The following is a 20,315-nucleotide window of genomic DNA, read 5'->3' as shown; positions in this document are numbered from 1 at the left end:
TTCGTGACACGGATACTCGCTCCGCTGGGAGATGAGCTAAGTTTATCACAGTGAGTTTGCATAGACCAGGAAAGGTAAGCGTGACATTCCCTGTCCTAACAAGCAGCCGAGGCAAAGAGAGAGATGCACACAGAAATAGCTGAGATTTTTACTGTTTGGAAAGGATGCTAAAAACAGCATCGTTAATGATTTAAGGGAAAATAAATAAATAAAATGAATTAGTAATTCAGCCGGTGTGTGACAGGTCCAAATGAATCAATTAGTATGTTTAAAAAAAAAAAAAAAGAGGAAAAAAAAATACCTTTAAAGGGTAAATCGTCCTATACTTTAAATTGAATGAATACCAAAAAATGACTTGAGGATACTAGATTATTGCTTCAAGGCTTTCCGAAGCTGGACTTATGCGACAGCCACTATTAGCACCTTCAAATTAATAGTTCAACAGTAACTGGAATATTAACCAGAATATGTCAGTTTGATTTTGTCAAATAGGCATGTGAGGGTTTTACTTAATATCTGGGTTGATCAGAGATGGAAGCAGACTGGGTACTGCAGTACTCAGAGTAGTTACCTTTTTTTTTTTATTTTAATTTGCATGTTTATACTCGACATGTCTAGATCAAAACCCATGCAGACCCCTGTATGATTCAATACACAATTCAATTCAACATCCTGATAACAGAGAACTCTTCCTGTTTTATAAGCCTCTACGTTACTCCAATTTAAGCAGTAACTCTGCAGTAAATCAGACCTGTGACTTCCAGTTCTACCGTCCCATTTACGAGTGTAAATCTGGACTAATCCAGCGGAGATAGCCTCGCTGTTGTGTTTCACCCCTGTGCTATGTAGATCAGAATCTCGCCTAACGTGACTGAGCTTGATTCCCCACTCTGCTCCATTATTTTCATCTAAATATTTCATCTACACTGTTTAGACCAGTGTAATAATGGCTTAAAGGAGTAAAGGAAAACCACAATAGTATACAAATGACAGTAATATATGACGGGTAGCAGGTAAGCCACATTTCAGCCCCCCAGGAGACTCCTGCTTCAAGGCAAATCTGTATCTCATTCTAAGTCAGGTTCTGAATAAATATATGATCCTATCAGGAAGTCACCACGCCGCTTCTCCTGTGCGCATGTACGCAGGCAGACATCGCCCCTGAGCAGCTGACAGTATGCTCGGAGGAGACGGAGCCTGGCAGAGCAGAAGGGCTGCAAATCCAGCCTGAAAGTGTACTGGCAGCCCTGCATGTGGAAGCTTGCACATCACCTGCTCACACTGTACCTAGCCCTAGGAAATGCACTAAATCTTTCAGACTATACACGCCAAGTTCATCAACAGCTTTAAAACGGAGAAAGAAAAACACAGATCCTATTTTTAACCGTTCCCATTATGTAAAAGAAAAGTAAGGATGCATAATACAGTATCAGCTTGCTGCTCTTCTGCCACTGTGTGGAGTAAGGCTTGCTCAACACCTCCGTACCTTAACACATGAGCCTGTTACATGAGCAACCCCAACCGAAACGAAATGAGCTATCAATCGGGCTTTTTCAGGCTTTCTCAGCCTGCCCCACACCAGGCACACATCGGCCCGACTTCAGCTCAGCGTGCAGCTCTCCCCTAGTTTCAGCTGCAGTTGACTGGTTTGCTATCGCTCCAGTGTCAAAGACAAAGGGCACAACCCCGAGATGCTGAGCATGAGCCACCCCAACACCTGAAATCAGGCACTGACCGACCGACTGGACCAAAGGTGGAGGGAGAAGGATGAGAAATTTAATAGCTTTTCATCCTAAAGCCGTGGCCTAGACTGGTCTTCCTTGTGGAGACGCTGATTTGTCCATTCCAGAAGGGGGGCTGTGATGTGTGTATGTGTCGAGTGAGAAGGAGATAGGTTTAATTAATCTTAAATGCCTCTGCAATTCAAGAATTGGAGCCCTGGATCAGTTCCTGTACTAACATGATTAGCAAATATTGACTTTTGAGTACAATAATAATGTGTCATCTGAAACCCTTGATAAGTAACTTAAGTACTTCCTTAGCTTGCATCTTATTAAATTAGATGAGGTACGGTTGAGACACATTACACAAAGCCATTGAAATGAGAAATCAGACCTAAAGATTTTAGCATTGATTGATTAAGCAAAGTCCAAAGTACAATAAAGATGAAACTGGGGCCCATATTCTGATCTCCCTTCCTTGCTGTACATACAGATTGCCTTGCTCTCAGATTTATACTGATGCTGGTGAACTAATCAGAATCGGGTGATTCGTTTCAGTATTTGCTACCATGGATGTGTTTTCTTTGGAGTTCTTCGGCATGGGGTGAAGTCACTTCTTTCCATTTTTGCAATACAGCAATTCTCGTAGCTGTAGCAGGGGTAAACATTCCCTATTTGTGACTTTTTGACGTGCAATCCATCATCTGATTATGTACGATGACCGTATAATGTCAGTTTTATGGAAGGTTAACTGACATAGGTTTGGAGCTTTTGAAGTTCATATAAGAGAGAAAAAGAAACGCGTCACACTTGCGTGCCTGTGAATATGGTAAGTATAACACACTCCAATCTGTTCATAAGGTTTAGTTTAAAAATGTGTACAGCAACTCAACCAAGAAAGGAGTTAAAAGATGTGATACTCCTCAGATGCAACCTGACAAATCTTACTTTATTGATTAGTTTTCAAAGGCAGTGCAGTGAGAGCACTACACTTACAATAGACTTTGGAATGAGGAGGGGGGGAGACGAAAGCTCCAAATGTCATCAAAGCAAATGGTCTGTGAATGTTGCTTCAAAGCTAGTCATTAGTTGCCAGGGTATTTTGCCACAAAGCTTGTAAAGAGGTTTTCCTGGAGGGGAAGGTATGACAAAATGCACTTCTTGGCAAGATGACTTCTGCTTAAATAGCAGGACACATTAATTCTTGCTTGATACATAAAATTAATTAGAGGATTAACATCCTTTATGAAATTTTGCCAGAGATTTTTTCCTTTTTACCAGGAATAGACCCCAGGCCTTTTCTGTACTCTAATGAAATTGCAAATTGACTTGTGTTCAAATGATGCTTGACTAAAATGAATAATTAAAAATGTATTGCTAACAATGAGATGGGTCAGCTGATCTTTTCAAGGATTAATTAGTTTCAAGAACCATCTTTCTCATGTAACACAGCAAAGGCCAATGCCAGAACACCTTTTTTTTCATGCAGTAGTTCCCCTTGAAGCCAATGGACCCTTTCTACTCCCAATTATCCAAGGTTTTATTCCAGATTCAGTCTGACGGGAGTGGGTTTTCCGCTACAGCAACACAGAGAGGAGTTATGCCTGAAGGAGTTGAGCTGTTATTCTATCTAAAATTCAATGAGCCCAATTCCTCTCTTTATTACAGTCTGATATATAACGGAGCTGAACTGGCGGGAGTCTCCTGTTTGTCTTCATTATGTTTTGCATCATGGCCAGGAAAGCGTGCTTCTCTAAATCCCAAATACCTCTATGGAGATGAACAACATCGTATCGGTGTAAGATCTCGGTGATTGAGAAAGGAGGAAGAATTATGTTTTCCATAGGTCAACAAGTGCATAAATGGAGAAGAACAAAGACTCGAGAGAGTAAGGAAGCCTGCATGTATGTGCATATACTCCTTCGTAAAACATGTTGGGATTTGCTGCTCTCCAGCATGAATAATAAGGAGGTTCAGGATCTAGGAAAAATGACTCAACATAAATTTTTCAGAAGCAGGTCAGGAATCTAATTCTCAGATTTTTCAGAAATTTTAGTACTTCGTTTCCAAAACACCTATGCAGTTACTCATTTTCCATTTTCACAGGTGCCGTGAAAAATCCCACTGAATACCTATCCTTTTCTTTACACGTCTTTGAAAATTGGCTCTAGGTCCCATTTGCAAAAGTGACTTGCATACTGTGGCATCTAACTCTGGCTGAACGCCACCCAAAGCAACGTTTGGAGGTTAAGAGCGAAAAGCTGGAAAAACTGCACTACTGCTGTGATTCCATCCTTTTTGGTATTTAGTCAGTTCATTGAGGGCTGATGTGGGTATATTTGTGCAGTGCTGCCCTATGCTGTGTAGAAATTTTCTCGGGTACTTTGAAAACGTAACCTTTAACTTCACGTAAGGTGAGATTTACAGAGGCATAAAGGTGCAAAGGGAGCTGGTGATTACAGTTGAGGACCCAACTGGTAACTTGCTGCTGAAAATCTCTTTCATAGATCCTTCACTTTTAAAATATGAAATGTCTGAGTTTCTTCCCTAGTGTGTGCAAATAAGCGTGTTTCACTTTTTAAATTCCTTAATCACCTCATGTGTTTGTAAAAGGTCCCTTTCTGCAGTGAGAATTTTAAAGGAAACCTAACATTCAATTTCAGTGTTTTCTCAAAACACTTTCTAATTCTCAAAACGCTTATTTCTACTGTACATGTTTCTGAGTTCCTGTCTCCGATGGATTTTTCAGATGTGTTTTATGTTGTGTTATGATGTTTCTAATTTGGGTGATGAAAGGTTAAAAGATACGCCTGTATGAAATTACTCAGTGGCTCCTGTGAACTAACATCATATCTTATTGAGTATGATCACTCTGTCATTTGCTTTGGCTACAGCCAAGGTTTCGGATACAGTAGGAGTAAGCTGGGATCCCCAGAGCCTACTGCAGAATTTGAAGGGGGGCAAAAAGACATAGTTTCCTTGCCTAAGACTTGCTAGCCATGTGTAAGGAGACGATGCTCTGGAAAATGTTGTTTTTCTTTGGCTGCCCTTTAGTCAGATCTTCTCACTGCTGGCATTGTGCAGAGTCAGCTTAAAAGGTGTATTTAGCATTGAGGGATTTGGTAAATACTGCTTTATTGTGCTTCGTGCTCCCTACAGGGCATTCTGAAGAGATGAATAATAAGTGTGAACAGGAAGAGCAAGTTTCCAGTCCTGTCAAATTAATTAGACCAGCGTAGGCTGAAGTGAGGTTTGCCGTTAGGTAGGTTGGAAACAGGCAAAGGGAATCATTCAGGCATATACAAAAATGTTACCCCACTTCTCTTATTATTGTTTTCTTCGAGTTAGATGTAAAATGGAGCTATGTTCTGTTACCCACAACAAAACCACTCTCAAATGCTGGGCACATAAATAAAATGAGCTGGATATGTAGAGCCATCCCCCTGCTGTGGCAAAAGCAAGACCTGCCAAGCAATGACGCTGCCCTTCTAGCTGCTGTTTGAGAAGTGTTTCCTTACGGTTTTAAGGGAATTAGCAACACCCTAGCTTAATGTCATTTAATTCTGTAAATACATTTTGGAGCTTGACTCAGCTCCCAGCTATAAAACAGTCCCTCTGATTTGCCAGCCGCCTTCTACATAATTTTTCTGAGAGTTGCATTTTTCCTTACAGCAGCCCAAAAAAGCCATTCTCAGTGCCATACTTGGGCTCTAGTTTGTGTCTTTTCCTAAGTCTTTTCAGACAGCCATCAACATAGGAGGTAAAAAAGGGTCTGATCCAAATCCTGCTTGAGTCAGTGGAAAAGATTCCTGCTGAATGAAGTGAGGGCTGGATAAGATCAGTAGACCCTATTTTTTCATTCCCTGCCTAGACAGGAGGGATCTCTATTGTGCATTTCCAAGCTCTGGTATGAAATGACTCAAACTCTGAGGCTACTGCATCTCCTGAAAACTACTCCCCAGACTAAACAGATCATCTGATAAGAAAATTATTTCCCCCTTTATCACAACCCAACCTCTTTCCTAGGTTGGAAAAGCCTTAATTTTTATTCCCCTTAAGTTGTTTTCACATTTTGAGTGATACGTAAGGATCTAACGTATTCCTCCTGCACTCCGCATTTGTACTTGGTTAGGTGCGTTCCGATTTCCTTCCAAATAAGTTCTTCCAAATTTTTGAGCATTTTATTACTCTTCTGTGACTTCAATACGTAAACATTTCTCTCGTTTGCCTGCATATGGTGTATGGAGATATGAACTGCTTCACCACAGTGTAACACAGCAGCTACCCCCAGCAACAAGAATATTTGGGTAGGATTCACTTGATCCCTGGCATTAGTCACCTTAGACTAACTTTCAGTTAAAAAAAAGTAGTTTGGGGAGGCTTAAAGGAAGTCTAGAGTGACTGGGGTGGCTGCAAAGACTGCACCCAAAGACACCTCCTGTTACGTGACGTGAATCAGGCCCTTGGAAATGTGCGCCTGGAAATGTCTGTCTGAGAGGTTTTCAGAGGGAACAAATGACATACCCAACAAAATTAAACTGTTCTGCAAAACTTACTGTGCTAACTTCTTATTCGGGGAGGTGGACAAAAATCAAGCATTTTTATAACCTTGGAAGCTCCCGTTTTGAAATTTTGAGAATGGAAAGTTGTGGTCGTTGCTGCTGTTGTGCTGAAAAGTATTACAATGAAGATGCACCCGATCTCTAAAATGAATTAACAAAAATTATGCTGAAACATGAATGAGATATTTCAGTGTTGCCTGCAATCCAATTTTCAGCCTTTGGTTTCTTTTTCTAATTTTGGCTCATAGAGAATTTCTAACTTCTTATACTTACCCTGCCTCAGAACAAAATCACACATTACATTTGGGATTTCCAACAAAACTGAGATAAAGTTAGCTCCCGATCCATACTGTTCTTCATACCCAGCCTTCCTCAACCTGTATTTTTATTTCACTCTTTTACTCTTAATAGAAAATGAGAATATCCACTTCCAGTTTGGCTCTACTTGTCCTCTTTTCCTGAAGCTGCGATTCAGATGTCACTACTAGCCTCTGATAAGGTCAGCTTGTTCTCCAGATCTCCATGCACTGTACTTGACCTCATGGGTGTGGGGAGGGACACGAAAGGTCATGCACAAAATCTCATCCTTACACTTTTCGGTCCAAAATTCATTTGATGTGAATCAGTGTTGCTCTGCTGATTGCTGGTTTGTGTTTCTGAAGAGCTCAGACCTCACCATGCTATGTGCCTCTGCCACAGAAAAGCTAGGTGAAGGCACATCGATGAATGCACTCTCCTTTTTAGAGAGGTGTGGTGGTGTGGGACACAAAAATGTCAGCTCATTGAAAGAAAACATGATGAAGAGGTGCTTCAAAAGCCACGACATCCCTGCGAGCAGGCTGCTACCACTGATTTTCTCTCAGCTCCCTTACTTCAATTTTTGGCAAGTGGTTCAGAGCAGCCAAGGAACTCCTACTCTGGGATCTACAGAGGGAAGATAGTCCGCAAAGAGAATAGTTTTGGCACTGGGGACAATAAGAGGTCTGGGGCCTGGGCCTTAGAAGCAGACGCTCCCTTCTCTTTTTTAGAGAATTTCAAAATGCTTTGGTTTTCATTCCAAATTGGAAAAAAACAGACATTTTACAATTGCAAAACCCTCCATAAAACTGAATGATCTTTTTCCCCACAGCTCCATCTGAAACAGATGGAAATTTCTTCAGCAAAGTGACCACTTAATTAAAAATATGTGATACCACATTAATACCACTTCAGCAGGTACTGGGAGGACAAGTGAAGACTGCCCAACCTTCTCCAGGTGTTTAAGTCAACTGTTTATTGCTCTTTAAGGTGTCTGGCAGCTGGTAAGTAATTTAAACGATGCTTGTCGGCTCCCAAATAGAAGGAATAAATGAACACAAAAGAGCAAGATTTCAATTAAAGTTCATCATGTAAAACAGGCCTCATGCCTTCCCTGACCACAGAGATTAGCTTTTGTGTCTGGAATTGCATTTCATAAACCTCCTCCCTCGACATGGAACATCTGCTCCCTTTAGGACTATTGTTTTACACCCATAAATAAAACATAAAATTACATTTTTGTCACTCTTCAGGCCAGATCTTCAGCTGGCATAAATCAACGGCAAGCAGTCAACCTCAGCAGAGCTCTGCTGACTTAAACCAAATGAGGATCTGGCCCTTGACGCTTTGGTGCTGAAGAAAATAATGGGTCTGGGCAGAGCGTGTGGGACATTGTTTATCAGAGAATGTGTGCGAAACTACGTGGAGCAAGTAACCATAAAGCATGATTGATCTCTCCAGCATATTTTAGCACTTTTTTTCAGTGTTTACTGAAACCTTTTAGGTGGTGCAGTCTTCTCAGATATCATTTTATGTTTGAAAAGCTTTCTAATTCATAATGAAAAGTTACGCGTCGCTCCAATGAACCTCTAGCTTCAATTACTTGCTGTGCAAATGGTTGGCCTGCATTTTGACCAATGTTTATGGTGTTTGGCAATTTTTCAGTAGCTACTTTACCCTGATATGATTAATTTCTTGCATAATATGAGGTTTTGCATGTGTGGAGCTGAAATAATCCTACTAGGCAGAAGAGAAATAAAAGAGCTTGTGTGTTTCAGCTTTAAAAACATTTGAAACATAACATCACAATTTTAAGTGTGCCAATGATAATACAAGTTAGCCATGGATGAAGACGACCACAAGAGACATGAAGTTCCTTATGGGATTCAGCAGCATGAAAGTCATTACTTGGCTTGTAAGGTCAGCACACTAGATCATAGCTGGGCAGCCCATGAGGCAGGGAAGCAAGAGACAAGCCGGGAGCACATCGTACGTGACTGCATTGGCAGAAGTAAGAACTGCTGCCGGTATCCATTTTCTTCCCTGAAAGCCAAATCCTGCTCTAAAGGCTGGTTTCCCTTTGCACCAGAAGTGTTAACACGTATTAACTACCCTGAAGTAAATGGAGGTAGAGCTTGAACAAACAAACCTTCATTAAAAAATACGTTTAGCTTTAAGCACCTTAGAAATCTCACTTGGTTGTACTGGAAAGCTAAGTTTGTGCTTCTTTACTGGATCATGGACCTAATCAGACTTTACAGTAGGCGACCGGAGAGCAATGTTTGGATCTATGCAGTCCTAAAAAGACATCTTGCTGCCAGCTCTTTTCAAGGAATTTGTGGAGAATGAGACACCCAACTCCTATTGCACTCTGAAGCAGAAATTGCAGTAATTTTCACAGGACCTGGTGCCCAGTTCTCTTTGGGCTCTCTAAGAAGAACAACACTGAGCATTATCACCCAAGCTGCCTGCCCTGCTACTGCAATACCCACAGACACATCTGTTCTGTTTCACTTCATCATTTAGCTTCTTAATGCAAGCACATCCTCTTCAATGATTTAAGCTAAGATACTGTGCTGTAAACTCAAGAAGTGGCCACGAGACCCCATGTGCATGGGGAAGGTTAGCTTCAGCAGAAGTCACAAAGCAGATTGCTGTAGGTGGTAACCTCTTTAACCATCCTAGAAGGAAGCCCTTCAGTGCCTTCAAAATCCCAACCTCCATATTTTTACTTACTACAATCACACACTTGTCAGCTTAATAGAAAGTACGTCTACATTGCAAATTCCAGTATAGGGGAGAGGTACTCAGGCTGGCTATAAATGAGCTAGCCATAAATGAGCCTGCTTTCTGGCAGGATAAATTAGCCCATATGGAGCTAACACTGCCAAAAAGCAGGGTAAATTAGTCCTCTCGGTGTTCTCTGCTGTCTCATCTAGACTGCGTCCAGTATCCACAATAGTTCGTTTACAGCTAGCTTGGGTATTTCTACATTGTCATGTGGACATACTCGAAGCAATATTATTATTATTGTTTTAACATCTACAAGAGTGCAGGAACTGAGCCTAACGTGGGTTAGTTACCCTTACCTTTGCCTTTTAGCTCAGCCTAGAGAGGCTGAGGCTGATGTGGTAGCACTGCAGCATGACCTCACCCAATTCAGCAGTTATTTCTGCTCGCATGAATGTCCATAGATTAGACTGTCATCTTGGCTGATAATGAGCACGTAGGCATCCTGAGCCCCCAAGATTACTTTACGGCCACAAAGATACAAGTGGGATTAGTTGATCTATCCTGGGTAACTCAGCTACTTTGGTCTTTCGAGTTCTAAAAAGACCTAATCCAGAGCAGCATGACTTAGGTTGTAACATTCTCTTCTAATGTTTAAAGACTTATTTTTTGTGGATCTTAAACATACTGAATAGTTTTGAATGGGAAAAAAAATGCTTTAAAAATTAAGAAACAAGTCAGAAAATTACCTCAATTAGCTGAATTTGAAACAGGTCCTGGGTACATGAAGCAACATCTATCCCTGAAATCTGGAGCAATGTGGAATTTCACAAGGCACCTACATGGACAAAGGAAATGGCAAATTGAACAAAGATCAATCTACACTTTCAAATACACTGCTAGGTAAAAAACTTCTCGATATAGACACATTTCCACTGTCAGGGAAGTGCTTAAGGCAGGATGGCTTATTTGAGTTAAGTGAAATAAAATAAGTGATGCTAATAAAAGCTGCACCAGTATATGTGCATCTGACAATTAGCACTTCTACCAGCGCAGCTATCTGGCAAAAAATCATATCCAATTTAATACACACATGCCAGCAAGACCTCTAACACCAACTCCCAATATATCATGTTAACAGAAGCCTACAGGTTTCAGAAATTAATTTCATCCAATAGTGCATAATTTTACAGCCAGGTAGCACAATACATGAAAATACACTTCAAATTGCTGTTTGACTTAGGTGATCTTAATCAGTCCCATGAAGAGCGAAGAAGACAACTTCAAAATGCCCCAGTGCTGTCCAATTTCTCCCTAAGTGTTCTGCTCCATCTGGACTTTGCAGCAAAATGGGCTAGAGCAATCAGTATGTGATGAAATCTCCTTGAAAATGTGAATGCAGCCCTTTCTTTTTCTGTATTTACTTACAGATCAGTGTACCCCTGAAGAACTATAAACAGCTGAGAGTAAAAAATAAAGGGACCTCAGAAAAGTTTTATGTCCTCCAAACTATAAATGTCAGGTGGCAATGCTAGGCAGTTTATTTTTCTGTAGAAATATATAATTATTATTTTTTTCCATGAAAATATTTTCACACACACACACAAAAAGCTAGCTCGTCACTGGCAATTATATGAAATATATACATAATTTTGCAGCAGGTACTGATGAATGCCTTTAATAAGTTGAGTTGACAATTTTTTATTATTTTTTTTTTTGCTGCCTCAAAGAAAAGAATGCGTATATTAAAAGGCGCTTGCAATTTTATTTATTTATTCATTTTTCAGGTGGTAGAGGGGAAACAAAAAGGGCCAGGCAGCAGTAATGCACCCAGAGATCTGTAGGAACCTCCAGATGAGGCAATTATTTAGAGGGGCCAAGAAACCCTACTGGGCTGGGTACCTTCAGGGGCAGCGTTGGCCGGATGAAGCGTTACGTTTTCACCCAGCTAAGGGCCAGGGTACAGAGCGAAGCTGGGGAGGCAATGGGCACACACACGACATTTTCCAAAGGTGGGATTCCTCCCGACTGCGCTTTCCCTCCCCAATTAAGGGTTGAAATGAGCCACTGGAATCTACTGTATATCCTGGGGAAATGAACGCCTTGGCTGCTTTCCAACTCATATTTCTCTCTCTATAGCAAACAAACAATAGGCCAAGTAGGATGTTGTACATAGCCCTGGAAAAGAAAAAAAAAAAAAAAAAAAAAAAAGTGAAGTATTGATAAACTGAGATTAATTTTTACAAAAATGTTTATATCAAGTGCATATGCTTTGCCTCTTGGCCATTATGGAAATGTCAGGGGTTTAATTGGCAGCTGTGAATAGCAGCACCTGCAAACAGCTCAGGGCTTGTTCCTGTGGTCTGGCAACATTCTTACTTTATGCTTTAAATAAAGGCTTACTCACTGAGACAGAAATAACTGACAGCGGATGATTGATGATTGCCCATCACGCAATGGCTGACATCTACCATTCACTGAATCCATTTACAATTTCACTTCCAGATTTCATTAACAGGGCCGTGACATCTAGGAACAGGATTGATACAGATGGCAGCTCAGTTACAGAGTTCAGCTGATGCTGAGCGTATGTTAAGCATGGAAAATAGATTACTATGAGCTCCAATCTATCTCATGTGGTACATTTTGGAAACCCTATCTGTTTACTCCAGGTAACCTTTTATAGTTCTATTTATCCTGCCTAGTTTCAAACCAGATAGCAATTTTCCACAGTGGAGAATTTATACTGCCATTTGCAACGTGCGTTTACAAAATACTTGCTTCCGTGAAATATTAAGACAAGATTTTGGCTTTCTGAAGGTCCCTTTTTTGCTGGAGAAGGAAACAACGAATGCGAGCGCATAGAAACCCGCCATTTCCCTGGTCCCAAATATCCCCTTTGGAGTGAAACGAATGGCTCGCTCCCCACCACGCACCTGTGTGCGTCTCAAACCGCAGTGGCCGGGCAGCTCAGAGGCGAAAGCAAAGTTTCCAGCCAGAGGGGCCAGTCCCGCTCGGCTCCAAACTCCCGCTGACCTCTGCCTGCCATGGGACACGGTGTCCTGCAAATCCTTGTTTTTATCTCCAGCGCCTCGGCTTTGGCACGGGCTGCTCCTCAGGAAGGCCGAGGCTCAAAATGCAATTTTCCATCTTCATTACGACGCCGGGCCAAATATCAGATCTGAGTTGAGTTTTCGAACGCCAGAAAGCCTGGAGCTGCTCAGACACAAGACTTTCGGTCGGCTTGCAATTAGGGTGGGGGACGCTCCTGAAATTCAGAGCTACCTTCAGCTCGAGGGCTTGGACACCTTTCCTTTGGTATTTGTGTGGACGTCGGTGTGGGAGCAGCAGAAGGTGGTGATATTCACCCTAAGCAGCTCTTGACTCTTTCAAGAGTACCAAGAAAACAAAGGTACTAAACTAAAACACAATTTTGTAAAAGCAAACAGTCACAGCCTAGTAAATGCTGATACCTACTTAATCCATGCAAAGAACAGCCATCGCCTAGCCCTAAAGGTGGAGAAGGAGAAATCAGCAGGGTTACAACCAGGTGCAACGCTGCACCCGAGTAGTGCTGGGTGCAACTGCTGCGTACAGCTCAGCTCCTGGGGGAACGCACGCTGTGCAGCAGCTGGGTGTCCACCGTTATTCCCGCTTGCATCAATGGCAGCCTTTGCTTTCCGAGCTCACGTTGTGAAATTTTCACATCAGCCCACAACCTGCAGCAAGTTTTCAAAACCCTGCAAACACGCAGTGGGCCCCTTCTCAGCTGCTCTACTCTTTCCTCCTTTTGTTTCGTGTCAGCACAGCCTCGCCCTGCCCTGCTTTCCTGTCCGTAGGGTCTTCCGAAGCCCCAAATTTGTTACTGCCGTTCATATTTGTAGAGCCAAGGGAGAATGCAGTGGAAGCTGGTCTTAATGCAGTTCTTCAGCAGGTGCAGAGATAGCCGGTTTCCAAACTGACGCTCGTAATGGCTTTCCAGAAACAGCTCTGTTTCATTTCAAACTCGTAGAGCCAAATCCATTTCTTCCGTATTTCAACCAGCTCCGTACATTTAAGCCACTGCTTCAAACTTCGTCCATAATTGCATGCAGTTCTTCTTGTGAAAATTCAGGGGTTCTTTTCTTTATTATGATTATTTAAAGCAATTAAAGATGATCACACACAAACTCTAGAGTTAACTTTGTGCAAATATTTATACAGAAGCTAAAGCTGAGGCTTTTTCCCCTTTCTAGGTGAAACGTGGAAGATTTGTTCCAGAAAAAACAAATACATTGTCCGGTTTAACTAAAGGCATTTTCAAACCCCAAAAGCACGAAAAGCCTCTGTTTCTTTTGCACTTAAAAAGCCGTGATACTCTTTGCAAAGAAAACGCTCATCTTTTTTTCTGTACCTTCTCTTACATATGGGTGTCATTGCTGATGGCAATAGCTGACAGTGGGGAACTTCTGTAGGAAATGCCCCTGAAGTTGCAAAAAGTGCCTTGCTGTATTAGATTTGATGGTGCAAAAAGGACTTTTAAAACTGGTCAAAGACAAATGAAAACTGCAGCAGCTGTGATAGAAACAGACCCTCCCTGCCACAGAGATGAGGACCCAACACGCACCTTTTGAAAAAGCCAACTTTAGGCGTCCTAATTTTATTACCGCTACTGCGAGTCTGGTCCAGCTGAACGGATCTGCACTGAATTTTCTGCTGTCTCGCACACAGCTGGAGACAGTGGAATATTTTCTGCTATTCTTTGTAAATCCCCCATAAAAAGCACACTAAGGAGCTACTGCTGGCTGGCACAGGGGCGGGCGCTCCACGCCACCTCCCTGCAGCAAAGCCTGGAAGCGCCGCTTTGAAGCAAGGCATGTGCCCTGGTGCTCTGGTGAGCGGGGGCCCAAAAATATGCCAGACACACCCCAAAGTTGGGAATAATGGGAGCCCACCCCAATTTTAGATGCTCGGCTGCAGGCATCCAGCTCCGAGCCAGTCATCTGGGCTCTCTCTATAGCAAGTGGAGAGAAATAAGCACTCCAAGGGCATATATATCATCCCTCCCTATGGTAGGTGTCTAAAAGAGGCCGAATCAGCTGTGAGCTGAGTGCATTTCCCACCACTGACCAGATACAGCGTTCAAATGACGGGCTGAGCCAGCCATCTACTTACTTCTCTAGCACCTAAAATGACACGAGACGGGTTCCACCCAGAACAAAACAAAATCTCTAGAGAAATCTGCCTTAGGACCCAGGAGTGGAGGAGCAAGTTGACAGATTTTTGTTTTGTTTTGTTTTGTTTTCAATTCCTGCATGATTTTGCTTCATAAGCTACCAAGTAAGAGAGAGATGGAAGAGGAGTATGGATATATTAAACAGCACTGAGAGGATCTCTGCTTCTGCCTTGCATTTACGTGGTGACTGAAGCCTAGGGATGCTGCAGTGTGGCTTGCAATGATGGAGAAAGGTACGTCCAGCAAGAAAAAGCTGACTTTGTGGCTGTGGTGGAGAAGTCCTGTCCCGGAGTTTTGCCGTTCGACAGGACACAGGTTGCTTTTGGTGCGGTTCAAAGCCTTGAGGCAAACCAACAAGGAAGGCAGCTGGACCTGCTGGCTTGGCACCAAGGTAGCCCAGGAGCACACGCTGCCTCCCTGCTGCTGCCGGAGCTCCCGAGCATGCTAAGCTCCAGGACACGAGTGACGGAGGACACCTAGGGACAGTAGGATTTGCCCCTGGAGTTGCTAAGTTCCCTGAGATAACGTCTTAATGTACTCCTAGGTATTTTGGGTGCTTTGTGACTCCAGTAAATTCTTGTCCCCGAATGTCCCTTACAGCCCGAGGATAATGGGGGAGAGGCAGATGGCCACAGACTCCACTTTGAGCCTTAATTATTGTCTACTCTCACTTTCTCTCCAAAGGCACCAACATTCCTGCACAGAATATATGCAGGAGGAGATTTTTGTGCTTAAAATGAAGTGCCTAAGTCCATGCATGAGAATTCGGGAACAAGCATACTGCCAGGGCTGGGTCAGAAGAGAAAATCTTCAATGATTTTGATATGCTCAGATCCTGCAAAAATGGGCACTGGGGGGAAGTTTATTGAAGAAAAGAAAAAAGCCACAACTGATTTTACACAGATATGAATGACATATAATAAATTAAAGCTGTACTCAATGGCAAGCGTGCAAAAGGACTGTTGAACAAACTGCTTTTTTGGCTATGCACCATCCATCTGGTGCTCTCAATTAGGTACGGACTCTGTGTAAAAGCAGTAAATGGCTAGGTAATAAAAGATCAAGTCAAAATGCATTTTTGGAAGGGAGAGGTGTAAAGGTTAGGCCGGCCCCACCGCCACACACACCACGTCGCTCCCTGGTTTCTGAGCTCGTCATTTTGCAATCGGGACGTTCCCTCAGCATAATGGGAAATCTGGCACGAAGCTCCATGCAATGTGTTTTTTTATGATTACCTAGCAAAATACAAATGCTGTGCTCCCAGAGCCAAAGAGCACCTATAATTTCCACTGAAGTCAGTAGAAGCTTTGCGCATTATTTTAAATCCCTGACAGTAGGCTTTCTTAAATTTTCCATTTTAATTATTTCAAAACATTAATAGCTAACTGAAGACACTGTAAAGCCATGTAAAATAAATGGCACTGTAAATTCTGCAAAAAGTATATTAATAGGTGTTGGCTAAGGTGTTACTTTTCAGACAGAGTCTCCAGTTGCATCAAGAGCTCCAACTGGCAATGACAGTTGTTTTCAGCTCTGTCCCTTATTTTCCTTTAAATAACAACACATCCATATATAACATACTAAAAGACTACATGATCTAAGGTAGCCCTCTAGAAACAAAAATGTGCTTTGGATCAGATCTTTGTTATTATATGGACAGTGAACACTTGATCTGTATTTATTGCAGTTGGACTGAAGTGCAGAGACAAGTAAGTGTCCTCAGTTGGGCAGTTAGCAGATCTTTACTTATAATTTATAAATAAAGGCTATGTTCCCATGAACAACGGCTCAGTGCAGCCTACTAACCATCACCCTTGGTTAGCTACACCAAAATAACCACCGTTCCTTTTCTGCATGGCTGTGGCTCAATTCTTAATGGGGTTACCCTGTCTCATATCTCAAAGGTGCATAGTGTGGCACTCAGTCGTTATTCTGAAATGAAGGAGAAAATTGTTTTCTCAGACACTGGAAAATATCAGAGATATATCAATTCTGTTTGGGATGTCCCAGAAAAAAGGGTAGGGGGGAGAGAGAGAAAAAAAAAAAAAAAAAGAAAGAAGGAAAAAAACAGCTCCGCTAAGGTGGAGGAGGAAAGGAGACATTAGAGAGGAGAAATTTGTAGTTATATGACTCGTCCCTGGAAAACATGGGGAATTTCCCCTGATTTGGAAACTTTACCCCTGGTTTGATTCTAGGGTAACCTTTTCCTTGAAAGGAAAGGAAGCCATTCCTCCTCCTCACATCCTGACTTCTGTTTATGCAGACTTATTGTGCAACTCAGCCACGCTGCTGATCCTCTTGCACTCTGAATCATGACATTTGCTTGGACCATTATGATAAAAACTCATTCATTTCTGGCAGATAAGGTCCCTGTTTTCCATGCATGAAGGCAGACAACACAGTATTGGAAACACAGATCCAAGAGCAAAACTCTCGCAAGTTCTTCAGGGCACATATTGGGAAGGAGGAAAAGTGTGTCAGAAGCGAAAAGGGGCCACCAAACGGGTGTAAATAAAATTCTGCTGCAAGGCCATTTTTCACTGCCAAGAAGGTGTAAAGAGGCCTCAGTATTAATGAGAATCAAGCCTTGAGGCAGGGAAGACAGATGTTGGCTCACAGCCCAAAGATAAATTAATGGCAGATAGCAGCGTAGAGCCTACGACTCAACGCAACCACGTAACTCAACTGACTGTACACAGCTTACAGCCAGAGAACTGGACTCCAAAGCAGCAGCCCTTGACACCGCATGGACAAGGTGGGAGTAGGGAACAAACCCCAAGGGATGGTGGCATCTGCTGCAATCTCCTGCCAGGTCAGCCTGGATAACTACCTAGCACTCAAGTCAAAAGCCTCCTCGCAATGGGATCCCAACACTTTTCTCTGGATGTGAACAACACCTTGGGCTTCAGCTCCTCAGAAAAGTTTGGAGATGACTTATCTATGCCTTTACTCAACTTTCTAAGAAGGATCCTGCGGCATGAATTCATGCTGGGCAGAAATTAATAGCCCTTCAGGTGAACTGGAGGTAGCCTTCAATTCTGGAAAGATGGGTTTATCAGGATTCTTAAAAATTACAGACAATCCATCCTGGTCATGTGTACATGGTCACAGGCAAGACTTTCATAGCTTCTCTCTTTCGTTAAGACAGAGACAGCTGAAATAACAAATGCTACTGACAGAGGAGATACAAATGTATCACCTCTCCCACCTAAGGTATTTTGGTATTTTGAGAACTTTCCCTATGCAGAACATCACCATGCGACCTCTCCTCACAATGCCTCTGCTTTAATTGTGAGTCTCAGCATCTGCACTGCAAACAACTATTTTTTTCCAGGGGTTCATAACTCAAGTTTAACAGATTGCTCTAGGCTGACACATGGTTTCAACTTGGGAGCCAGCATTTCTTTTATAAATGGCTTTTTCTTCTCTTTTAAATGGTGATTTCTTTTTGTTTTTGCTTGTAATGTATGTAAAATGATTTGGGATGCTTTTTGCACTTGCGTACAGTAACTCAAAAGCAGCTTTCATTGGAACAGTAGAATTTGGCAAGTGAACAGTCAATATTGCCCTCTAATTGCTTTTAGCGTCTTTGCAAAAATAAAAACGTCATTTAAAATGGCTGAGATATTTCAATTTGAAAAGTGGCTACTGAACAGGCACAATAATGGCATGGATTTTTACTTTGCGTATGTAATGCACACATTCAGCATAATGTGATCCCTAAAACATACATCTCCAGATTAGGGCAGTACTAATCATTGATTTTTATTTTTTTTTTCAGTTCAGCGCCTGAACTGGAAAAATAAAACCTGCTTAAGTTGATCCAAAACATTCTTCCTTCCTCCTCCTCCACCCAAATCCAAAGCACTTTCCTAGAAGGGTAACAGAAAGTTTCATCTGACTCAAAATGTAATGTAACATCTCCATTTTCAGAAGTTAACAGAAAAAAAAAAAAAAAAAAAAAAAAGCTGTGTACAAAAAAGGACGAGGATACGACAATGTATGACCATGTCTCCTTCCTGTCCACACCCTATGTGATACTCTGCATACACATACCCGACGTTTTAAGCCCCTCTTTCTTTACCAACCTTAAACACGTACTGACTTGGGAATGCCTTAAATACTGGGCTTCTGCATACCTTCAGAGGACATGGTCCATTCCCAGTCACTCTCACTGGTTTCTTGTGGCCACCAGGAGTACAGCAGCTAAGGAATTTTTACTTAAAATACGAGCTTTTGAGGTTGCACACGATTTTGTGCTGTGTACCTGCCTGCACAGGTTGAGTGGACAGCCTCAGTCCTACACGTTAACCAGAGCTCAAATACCCACAAGTGGCTGCCCAGAAGAAATTTAGATAACCCAAAGCCTTCCCAACAGCTGTGCTTTGATCCTCTCCAAGCGACCACGTCAGCCTCCTCTCTCCGGCATGAGACAAGTTTAAAGACTGAGGTTTTTACAAAGACATTGTTTATTTTCATTTGCCATGTATTGTTTTTAACAGGCCAATTGGCACCGCACTTTTGTCCTTGTCTTCTGCACTCATGTAGATCAAAGCTTTTGTTTATGGGTTTTGCTTTTTGGTTTTTTAGTTTTTCTAGTTTTTTTTTTGGTGTGATTTTTTCTTTAGAAGAAGCTAGGGATGAGTCTATATTCATGTGACTCCAGTGCCTGAGGCTTTAGAAATCATCACAGGAATCTCACTAACCATCATGTGTTGACAGCGGTGCAAATAGCGAACATTCACTTGTCTAGCAAGATTGTATATTAATTCAAGACCATAAAGAATCATGACCATATTTCTCTAAAAGGCAGCAACAAGTCCGGGGTGGACTAGCCGGGAGAGAGCTCTGAACAAGCAGGCATTGTTCAAACCTTTCCATGCCGGCACTGCAGTGCGAGAGGAGCCCTGGCTGCACCTCTCCCACCCACCCCTCGTCTGCACGGATTCGCCACCGTCACCCAGAGGCTTTCAAAACGTGGCACGAGGTTACGAAATGCTAGGCCTGACAGGTAATCCTCGGCTCCGCTCGTCCAGATGGAGTTAATTTGGCTGAGCAATGCTGACCTGGGTTAGGGATTTTCACACAGAAAAGGTACAAACGCAACTTTCTCTGGTAACGTCGGCCTGCGCTACCCCTTCCGCCATCTCGCCCCCAGCCCTGCCTTAAAAGGAGCCTGCTCCTTCTGCTGGGACTCCTCCTGCCATCAATCTACTTCTTCTTTCAGCAATAAAAAGAAATATGGAATGAGATTACCTGAATGGATGGCCTGGTGCAGACCAGAGAACGCTTCTTTTTAATGGGGATTTACATTGGCCATCAGTGAAACGCCTCGGGCCATCACGCTCCGGCTCTGTGAGGAGGATTTGGGACCAGCCCCTTGGACGTGAGGGCACTGTGCTGACCCCAGGCTTCTCCCCCAGCTGCTGGCTTGGCCCAGGCCATGGCACCAGCCTGGGGGAGCTCTTCCCAGAGGGAAAGGGGGACTGAAGGGCTTTGCTGGAGAACTGCTGCCTGGGGTACCTGGGCTCGCCCCTCCACAGCTGCCCCAGGGCCTCCCCAAGACCCCCTGGGAGGCAGGAGTACCTGGCTGGGCTGTCCTGCCTGGGAGGAGGAGGTTCAAGCATGTGTTTCTTACCACCAAAGCATAATTTTCCATTACCTGGGCTTATTGAAAAGCTTAATAAGATGTACCCTACAAATCCTACTGTCAAAGAAATAGGCTTTGTCCAGCAGCAGGCCCTGAAATTGCGAAGCTGCAAGCTCTTTCACCTCCACATGTTAAAACCG

The 20,315-nt window shown here is 42.7% G+C and overlaps 1 long non-coding RNA gene across 2 annotated transcripts in view; it reads right to left on the bottom strand.

Annotated features, from left to right (window-relative positions):
- Positions 1-20,315, bottom strand: part of LOC311207868 — a 265,648-nt gene that overhangs the window by 8,186 nt on the left and 237,147 nt on the right. For both annotated transcript variants that reach the window (XR_014618290.1, XR_014618292.1), the window contains one exon: positions 10,060-10,148. This is a non-coding gene — a long non-coding RNA (uncharacterized lncRNA). The remainder of the gene's footprint in view (positions 1-10,059; positions 10,149-20,315) is intronic.

Source organism: Netta rufina, assembly GCF_964035555.1.
Source record: "Netta rufina genome assembly, chromosome: 3".
NCBI lineage: Eukaryota > Metazoa > Chordata > Aves > Anseriformes > Anatidae > Netta > Netta rufina.
This window is presented reverse-complemented; position numbering and strand designations above follow the sequence as displayed.